The sequence below is a fragment of the Podarcis melisellensis genome (genome assembly GCF_964234715.1).
Source record: "Podarcis melisellensis genome assembly, chromosome: 5".
NCBI classification, from domain to species: domain Eukaryota; kingdom Metazoa; phylum Chordata; class Lepidosauria; order Squamata; family Lacertidae; genus Podarcis; species Podarcis melisellensis.
The window spans coordinates 77,754,680-77,765,435 of record NC_138537.1 but is presented as its reverse complement, the minus strand read 5'-3'; the positions used below and the strand labels follow the sequence as shown (position 1 = coordinate 77,765,435).

Genomic DNA, 10,756 nt, shown 5'->3' with positions numbered 1-10,756 from the left:
GAGCTCTGGCCTTGCTAGCTAGGGGTGATGGGGGTTGTAGTTCAACAACATCTGGGGACCCACACATTGAGAAAGGCTGACTTAGATAATCAGAATGTGATTGGCTGCATACTGTAATAACACCTTCCTGAATGTTTATTTCCCAGGAATTTATTTATTTTTAAAGTTTTATAATGTGGAGTTCAGTTTGCAGAGCATAAAGTTTTTCCCCACACACCATTTTGAATTTGTGTTTTCAGTTTTCAGGCAGTTTTCAGGCAGTGGTTTTCAGGCAGATTTGATGAAGTGAAGGGCCGTGAGGGCTGACCCTAGGAAATCAAGTGCCACAGGGGATGGATGAAACCAACCACCGGGCCAGATTAGGCCCCTGAAACAGATTTTGGACATGCCTGAGAAATGTTCAGGTGTCTCATATAAATGGCAACATTGGCCAAACAACAGAGAATAGTGTCTCCCCAAATGACTAATATTCCATTATCAAAACTTGCATTCAGCTGCATGAAAGGAACTCTGAGGCTCACTGACTCAGAGCCCAGCTCTTATTTAAATCTGAGTGAACATCTCTTATCTTCATCCTTCACATTGAACCTTTTTGCTGCTTTGACAATGCTTATTAAGGCAATTTGTATGGTTATGCCACTTCATTCACATGGAGACTCTGGTCAGGCATAGATTAAGTTTACTGAAATAAACTTGGGGTTCATTAGAGAAATTGTGGACTCGGTACATCATGGGATTTTGGTATGTATTTTTCCTTGAATTTACACGATCCTTCTATATTTGCACTGCCTTGGCTTTTGAGGATTATCTGAATCTTGCAGAAAACAGCATTATAATGAAATGTGATTCTTTATTGAAATAATTAGCTGTTATCCTGCAGGGATTGGGGAATACCTTTAAAGTTCCAAGATAAAAATGAAGGGAGGATATAGAAACTCTGCTGAATGGAAAGTCAGCCAAACCTACAACATTTCACAATTCGAGATTCTGCCTCGGTCTTTGACACTAGGGCTAAGCTGAAATTTTGAGCAGTAAAATGTTGAGCCTAAATGAGGTTAATTGGGCAGCTGTTCTAACCTGGCTGATGGGCTCAGTTGATACTGAGTGAGCACTTGTCTGACACTGTCCCTCCACTGTAACATCATTGCAAGGTGTTCTTATAAAATCACCAAAATCAAGAGCAGGAAGCCAAGGCTTCATGCTGCCTTTCCTCCATTGTCTGTTGTGTACATTAGCAGCTGCCATTGTTCCTGGTGCCTGAAATAAAGAAGTACATTTAAAGCAAAGCACCATTTACTGCTTGTGCAATAAATCCCAACTAAGAGGATGAAACGCTTGGCAAATCCACACCGTGATCAACTCTTGCCCGGAAACCAATGTCCCCACTGTGGAAGGACATGTGGCTCCAGAATTGGCCTCCACAGTCGCTTACAGACACATTGTTAAAACCGTGTTTATGGAAGACAATCTTACTCGGCTACGAGTGATTGCCAAAGAAGAAGAAAAAATCCCAGCCAGTAGGACAATGGTTCTCAAAGGATGTGGTGTGCCTCGCTGGTGTGGCAGGAGAGGATGGCAAGAGAGGCAGGAAGGTTTGAGGACAATCAAAGAAACATTTAAACATTTCCATGTCTGTCTGTCTGTCTGTCTGTCTATTTATCTATCACCTATCTATCTCTATCATCTATCTATCTATCATCTATCTATCTATCTATCTATCATCTATCTATCTATCTATCTATCTATCTAATCTCTATCTCTGTCTTTAAAGAATATGGATAGATATATTTTCAAAATGAGAGCAATAACATCATATGATACTAACGACAATCCTAGCTGAGATATTTTTGTTTTCCGATGTATTTCTAATTCACAAACATTCAGCGCTCCGCAAGCAAATTTCTATTCTGAAAGTGTGGCCCAGAGTAAAAGTTTGAGAACCACTGCGGGAGAAGATAGTGTCACCAGACTATGAGCTGTCATGGCACAAACCGCCATAATAATAAGGATTGGATGTGGGGGCAGTGATTTACCAAGGACATATATCAGAAAATGGTACTGTTGCACGGATGATTATTCCATTTCGCTATTGCCCCCCCCCAAGAGTAAAGCCAGGTGGTGATTGCTAGCCAGACCCTCCCTTAGAGTGATGCATTCTGGGTGATGTGGTTGCGGAGAGTCCCTCTACTACTACCGTTGTGCTGAGGCAAGAACAGCAGTGGCGCTATCACTCTTCTGGGCCACCTCACCCAGAATTCCCTGTTCTAAGATGGGGACTCCTCCATTCCTCAGACTGCAGGGGAGAGTGCCCATGCTAATGTCATATCAACAGCTACAGCAGCAACAACATTTCAAATTTAGCAAGGCAATGAGGAAGGAGGAGTGGTGGGGGGTGACAGTGAAGCAGCCCTCGACCGCCTCATATTTAAGGCACCTGCCCCGTGGCCTCAAATCTGGCAGCGATTCCAACTCAATTAAACACAAACACTGGTGTTAGGAGATGGGATCCACTGCAACATTTTGTTGCTGGCCTCATGTGTCATGGCTAAGGGTTTATTAATAGACCTGTGTTCTCCAGAGATTCATCTAATCCTTTTTAAAAAGCAGGCTTAACTAGTGACCACCACTATCATGTAGAAATTAATTCAATAAGACAGTGATGCTTTGTTTGAGCAACTTTTGGTCCAGCTTGAATCTACTGCTAATCAGTGACTCAGTTTCTAGTGCCTTTTGATACCAAGCCTTTGATTATGTAGCCTCGAAACCTTGATTACTCTTAAGCTTTAAATCAGCCAGGAGGTAATCAAACTGTGTTTTCTGAAGGCAATAGACCAATTAAGGGGGGGGGGAAAACACTTTATTAACTAAATAGCTACTCAACCAAATCTAAGAGTTTACAGGGTTGGGCTTATTCTCAGCTGGGTCTGATGCTAGCCTACTTTCTCTTTTACTGCTATTGCAATGGATTATGTTATTCTTATTTTGAGTGATATCCATTGTATCGCTGTATGACTGAGGATGGTCTTTTGCTAAGCAATAAAGCAATTTGGATTTGGCCTTTTCACTGTGTCTGTCCAGAACAGGCTCCAGTCAGGCCCATAGGAAATAAGTCCCTATGGAACTCTATGGTACAAAATTCACTGTGAATCAGGATAATTTTCAACAGCCGAATCAAATAGCATAGAGAGGGGAGCTCACGTATAAAAAGATGAATATCTTTAAAGATGGAAGGGAGTAAATAAACTATGCTTGCTGCGAAAATGCTGTATCTTGCATTTGCAGAACAGATGGCTATTTCAAATAGGAAAATATGAATCCTTCACTAAAATAGCTATTTCTCTTCTCAAAGATACCAATCTTAATGCTGGTGGTTCAATGTACACTTCAAAAAAGAGCCCCACCTTCTTGAAGAGATCTTTTGGCTATTGAGATTGACATTTCTATTAAGGAAACAATCTGAATTTATTTTACAGACATATTAAAAATTAAGGATCTCCTCCCCATTGCACGGGGTAATAGAAATTCCCACTTGAGTAAGCAAGATGGTAGAAAGCAATTTTTCTCTGAATGAGTATACCCCGTTCTTCCTCCACACAGAATCAAAAGTGTCATGGTAATTGGGGGAAATGAAATCACCTTGAGCAAAACATGCTTTGAGTATGTTCTCAATGATGGAGCTGTAAGTTGTTTTAAGGCGAAAATATATTCCAACAGGTTTTGAAATATTGTTTGTAGGAATTAACTCTAAATAAGGTGCACCAAGTCAGGAGAAGGAAGAACACCCCTCCCCAAAATAACTGAAGGTTGTATTGAGACATAAATCATTGCCTTTTGTACACAACTTTATCCCACTATCACCAGTGGTAACAAAGGTTTGCCAGTTTCAAAATTTATTTGATGAGAGACAAGAGTGAGCTAAGAAAAAGCCTGTATGTCCTAAGGGTAACAGAGCATCTGTCATACTGCCTTCAACTCTCTCAAAATCTTTTGTCTGTTTCCAGCCATATTTCCCATTCTTTAAAGTCTGATTCACATGACAGTTTTCTCTTCATGAAATGACAGCCGACAGTCACCTCTTATTAAATAAAGATCTTTCTGGACTCATGAACAAGGGTTCACTGCAGGTCTGTCTGTTGAGCCATCGTGTACTCTACTTGGTATGAGAGCTGATTCTCTTCCTCCTCACCCATAACTATAACTTGGGATCGCTCAGTAGAGCTAAGCAGCGGGCAGTAGGTTCAGGACTGATAAAAGAAAATCCTGCTTTCTATTTTCTTACTTATTCAACATTACTTATATTTTATCCTGAAGCTTTATGGAAGAGCAGTGCGTAAAAAAATTCAATAATAAAAGAGTCTGAGAGACTAAATACCCCTTTGCCTTGTGCCAAAACACACACAATAATGTTGCCACCAGGAGAGAATTCCACAGGCAAGGTAACACCACTGAGATGGCTTTCTCTGGTCACCAACTCCAAATATGACTTCAGTAAGTGGAACTGAGAATGTATAACTTCATTTTCCTGGGTGCTAAGCCATATTGAACTTTAAATGTGAGCATAAGCACCTTGAGTTGTTCTCAAAAACATATCAGAAGCCATTGGAGGTTTCTCCCCCTTGCCCCAATACTACTTCTTTTCATCATTGGGCATTCTGAGCTTGTGAGTTTCATCTTCGCTCCCTTTTCCTACTGTCTCACTGTATTTGCCCTTGGGAGTCACAAGACCGTGACCGTGATTTTAGATACCCCCCCCCAAACTCTTTGTTTTATATAGGTTTGGGTCTGCTTGTCGTTAAGTCTTCTGGTGTTTATCAGGAGCAACTAAAACTCATTACATTTTTTGTTGTTGTTCCTCCTCGCCAATAAGTTATATTAGCAACATTTCTCAAAGGGGGTGGGCGGACTACATCTTTCTAACTGTATGGCAACGGGCAGTTTTGTTGACTATGGTCTAAAGTAGTCTGGCCCCTTGCTCATTCATAGAACAGTTAACCATCACTATACAACCCCCCCACCCCCAAATGAAATGCGTGCAAAACCATTTTTTTAAAAAAGGGGGAAAAGGGTGAGCCTTTTTAGAAATTGGATGGCAGTGTCAGGGTTCATGTCTTCTCATTCATTTCTGTCACACAGTCTCCTTTTCTTTCCATGTTTGTGGGAGGAAAAAATCCTTAAATAAGAGACACGGGGGAATGATTAATGGACTTCAATGTCTGTACACTAATGCGCAAAGCATGGGAAATAAACAAGATGAGCTTGAGCTCTTGGTACAGCAAACTAAATATGACATAATAGGCATCACTGAAACCTGGTGGGATAAGTCCCACGATTGGAATGTAATAATGGAGGGATACAATCTATTTCAGAGAAACAGACCAGACAAGAAAGGAGGAGGAGTGGAATATCAGGGAGGCATGTGCATTGTGGGAGTTTACTATAGATCCCCAAGCCAAACGGAGGACATAGATGATGCCTTCCTGGAACAGATGGCCAAGCATGCAAAAGGAAGGGAGATAGTAGTAATGGGGGACTTCAATTACCCGGATATTTGTTGGATGTCAAACTCAGCCAAGAGTATAAGGTCAAACAGATTCCTCACTGGCCTTGCAGACAACTTCATTGTCCAGAAAGTGGGAGAAGCAACAAGAGGAACAGCCATTTTAGATCTGGTCCTAACCAATGTTGATGACCTGGTTAGTGGGGTAGAAGTGGAAGGATCATTAGGCACGAGTGATCATGCTCTTCTGAAGTTTACTATACAGCGGAAAGGACCAGCCAAGCATACCAGGACTCAATTTCTTGACTTTAAGAAAGCTGACTTCATAAAACTTAGGGAAGTGCTGGGTGAGATCCCATGGACAGTAATACCAAAAAGAAAGGGAGTTCATGATGGCTGGGAGTTTGTTAAGAAGGAGATAGTAAAAGCACAACTTCAGGCAATACCAATGAGACGGAAACATGGAAGGTGCCTAAAGAAGCCAGGGTGGCTATCTAAAGAACTTTTAACTGAGTTAAGATTAAAAAAGGATGTGTACAAAAAATGGAAAAGGGGGGAAACCACCAAAGAGGAATTCAAACAAATAGCCAGCACGTGTAGACACAAAGTCAGAAAAGCTAAAGCACAGAATGAACTCAGGCTTGCTAGAGAGGTTAAAAGCAACAAAAAAGGCTTTTATGGGTATGTTCGTAGCAAAAGGAAGAACAAAGAAACAGTGGGGTCACTCAGAGGAGAAGATGGTGAAATGCAAACAGGGGACACAGAAAGGGGTGAACTCCTCAATGCCTTCTTTGCCTCAGTCTTCTCCGATAAAGAAAACAGTGCCCGACCTGAAGAATTTGGAGCAAATGATTCAGCAGAGGAAACACAGCCCAGAATAACTAAGGAGATAGTACAAGAATACTTGGCTAGTCTAGATGTATTCAAGTCTCCAGGGCCAGATGAACTGCATCCAAGAGTATTAAAAGAACTGGCAGATGTGATCTCGGAACCACTGGCAGTCATCTTTGAGAATTCCTGGAGAACAGGCGAAGTCCCAGCAGACTGGAGGAGGGCAAATGTTGTCCCTATTTTCAAAAAGGGGAAAAGAGAGGACCCAAATAATTACTGCCCAGTCAGTCTGACATCAATACTAGGGAAGATTCTGGAGCAGATCATTAAGCAAACAGTCTGTGAGCACCTAGAAAGGAATGCTGTGATCACCAATAGTCAGCATGGATTTCTGAAAAATAAGTCATGTCAGACTAACCTGATCTCGTTTTTTGACAGAATTACAACCCTGGTAGATGAAGGGAATGCAGTGGATGTAGCCTACCTTGATTTCAGCAAGGCATTTGACAAGGTGCCCCATGATATTCTTGTAAAGAAGCTGGTAAAATGCGGACTTGTAACTGGCTGACTGACCGAACCCAAAGGGTGCTCATCAATGGTTCCTCTTCATCCTGGAGAAGAGTGACTAGTGGGGTGCCACAGGGATCTGTCTTGGGCCTGGTCTTATTCAACATCTTTATCAACGACTTGGATGATGGACTCAAGGGCATCCTGATCAAATTTGCAGATGACACCAAACTGGGAGGGGTGGCTAACACCCCAGAGGACAGGATCACACTTCAAAACGACCTTGACAGATTAGAGAACTGGGCCAAAACAAACAAGATGAATTTTAACAGGGAGAAATGTAAAGTATTGCACTTGGGCAAAAAAATGAGAGGCACAAATACAAGATGGGTGACACCTGGCTTGAGAGCAGTACATGTGAAAAGGATCTAGAAGTCTTGGTTGACCACAAACTTGACATGAGCCAACAGTGTGACGCGGCAGCTAAAAATGCCAATGCAATTCTGGGCTGCATCAATAGGAGTGTAGCATCTAGATCAAGGGAAGTAATAGTGCCACTGTATTCTGCTCTGCTCAGACCTCACCTGGAATACTGTGTCCAGTTCTGGGCACCACAGTTCAAGAAGGACACTGACAAACTGGAACGTGTCCAGGGGAGGGCAACCAAAATGGTCAAAGGCCTGGAAACGATGCCTTATGAGGAACGGCTAAGGGAGCTGGGCATGTTTAGCCTGGAGAAGAGGAGGTTAAGGGGTGATATGATAGCCATGTTCAAATATATAAAAGGATGTCACATAGAGGAGGGAGAAAGGTTGTTTTCTGCTGCTCCAGAGAAGCGGACATGGAGCAATGGATCCAAACTACAAGAAAGAAGATTCCACCTAAACATTAGGAAGAACCTCCTGACAGTAAGAGCTGTTCGACAGTGGAATTTGCTGCCAAGGAGTGTGGTGGAGTCTCCTTCTTTGGAGGTCTTTAAGCAGAGGCTTGACAGCCATATGTCAGGAGTGCTCTGATGGTGTTTCCTGCTTGGCAGGGGGTTGGACTCGATGGCCCTTGTGGTCTCTTCCAATTCTATGATTCTATGATTCTAAGACTGATGAAAATGGAGGTGTGAGGCATTCTTTATTAAGAATATCACACCGCTGAAAAGCCTATAGAATAATGGTGAAGTATGCAGCATGGTACTCAACTAAGCTGTATTGAGCGTAAACCCATTGAAATGGACAATTGTGGCTAAGCTAGGCCCATTAACTTCAATGGGTCTTCTCTGAATAAAGCTTAGTTAAATAAAACCCACAATGTTGTATTTGTATTGCATGTTTAATTTAGCTTCATATGGCATAATGCCTCATTTTCCTGTAGTGATAACAAGGCATTTAGTTCACAAAATGGCCATATGTTCTGCTAAGAAAATGAACTGATGACTCTTATTATCTTAAGTACAGAAACAATTATTGAAATGTTTTCTTTTGCTTAAAATTATTATCGGAGTAAGATTACCGTGATTAACAAAGCAACTGGGCTCTGAATAATATTGGATTGATTTCCTATGGATTACTGTGCTGTACCAAAGCTGAAATATTTTGAGCTGATGTTCTTAGAGGAATCAACAGTACTGCAAATTTTTTGGGGGGGAACCTTATTTTCCGTCCCATCACCTTCATTATGGTAACCCCATAATCTTCAGTTGTAATTCCCCAGGTCCAAGGGGAGGATCTGTTCCCAAAACGGACAAGGATTTTTTTGTTTATTTCATATTTTTTAAAAGACAGAATGAAATCTCATTCTTGCATCCTGATCAATGTATCACTTCAAGGATATTAAGCATTACTCATAGCTCCAAGAGACGTTCTGTCTGCTTTTGTAAACATTACAAAGATGTCTAAATCTGTGCTATTAATACAAATTAAATGCCCTGCTCCTGCATTTCCATCTGCTAAGTTTTTTCTGTATGCCTGTGAAATGTTCCCCATGTTGCTGCGAAAAAGGACCGAGCATAAGCCCTCTTCTTTACTTTCCCTTCACTTCCTTATATGAAGCTGCCTTTCCAGTCACTCAGACCATCGGTCCATCTGGCTCAGAACCACCTACTTTGACCTTTAGCAGCTTTTTCAATGATCAGTCATATGGTGGTCTTTATCAGCCACGCTATCTTTAACTGGAGGTATCGGGGACTGGAACCTGGCACAAAACAACAAATGTCAAATAGGAAAGAAGCACAAAATTGAGCAGTTCGCATTACCCTCAGCGATGGATCTGGGTATCCTTATTTCTGCATTGTCACAATATATAGTAAGGGGAAAGAAGTCTTTACTATAAGGCATTTGTTAATCAGTCTATATTAAGATTCACAACTTATTGGAAGATTATTAAAATATGGAATGTAATATTGAATTGCTACCACCCAAAAAATATTAATAACATGCAATGTATTTCTGATCTGACTGTGTAAGATAACGGCTGACCTTGATATATAACCGTGATTCTATTTGGCGATAATCGTGAAAACCCTAAATAGTTGGGAGGAAGCTTGTCTAAAGGACTATCTTCACCCATTTTCACCCATATTTATTTGTCCTATTTGGTTATTAAAATATTTATAGGCTGCTCCCTTATATAAAATATCTAGGTGATGTACGGGTACAATGAAACATAAGGTAAAGTAAAGGAACCCCTGACCATTAGGTCCAGTCGTGGCCAACTCTGGGGTTGCGGCGCTCATCTCGCTTTAATGGCCAAGGGAGCCAGTGTACAGCTTCAGGGTCATGTGGCCAGCATGACTAAGCCGCTTCTGGCAAACCAGAGCAGCACACGGAAATGCCGTTTACCTTCCCGCTGGAGTGGTACCTATTTATCTACTTGCACTTTGACATGCTTTCGAACTGCTAGGTTGGCAGGAGCAGGTACCAAGCAATGGGAGCTCACTCCGTCACAGGGATTCAAACCGCTGACCTTCTGATCGGCAAGTCCTAGGCTCTGTGGTTTAACCCACAGCACCACCCGCATCCCCAATGAAACATAAAGTATCACAAAAAACCCAATATGAAGCAATTATCTTTCCATTTTATTAAGATAAACTAGAGAAGCTGGCAGGCACTTTTTCTCTTTCTATTTTTTTTTACATAGGTTCAGCTGTTTCTCAAGGTATAATAACAAAACTTGGCACAAGGGTTCCCAAGGTGGGATCAGCAGACTTTGTCACTGAATACTGGGGGCCATTTTAAATCAAGATGGTGGACTTAAATATGAATTTGATGTGACTTATTTGGAATAGATTTGGACACCTCTTGAGATATCGTCACCAAACTCAACATGAGGGTTGCTAAAGTGCAGGCAGCAGTCTTCATTGACTTTTGGGTGCTGGGCACCATTTTGATTCAAGATGGAGGGCTGAAATTTGACTGTGGTGTGCTGCCCATTTTTTGGGTGTGATGAGTCTAAACTCACAGATTGCATTGTGCGTTTAAATATCACGGTACTTGTGGGCTTTTACAAATCCCCGATCTGGGCACTCCCCACTAATTTTAAAGAAATAAATAGTATTAATGCTGAGGTAAAGAGTGATTGTTTTTGGTGATTGATCCTTGAGTGACCTCCTGTTATACACATGCATACGTCTGTGCACAGTGATGCAAATATTCTTTGACTGAGGTTGGCATTAAAGAATAACCTTTTTTCATTATGCACTGACATTGTGGTAGGCTTTGGCTGCTGAAATGAATAGTCTCGATGTAAATACAGGGATTTTCTTTTTTAAAAAATGTACAGTCATTTTGTGAACCAGCTGTCTGCCTGGAGGCTGCTTTTTATTTTTCATTTTTTTTTTTACATTTATTAGTAAATTTGGATCAGCTGTCCACAGTCGGATTGAAGGATGCAGATTGCATTTGAAAAGCAGTCAAAATCATTTGTTTGTAT

At 41.4% G+C, this 10,756-nt stretch overlaps 1 protein-coding gene across 2 annotated transcripts in view; it reads left to right on the top strand.

The window, feature by feature from the left end:
- Positions 1 to 10,756, top strand: part of NRG3 (neuregulin 3) — a 618,135-nt gene that overhangs the window by 473,831 nt on the left and 133,548 nt on the right. The gene's annotated exons all lie outside the window — the stretch shown is intronic.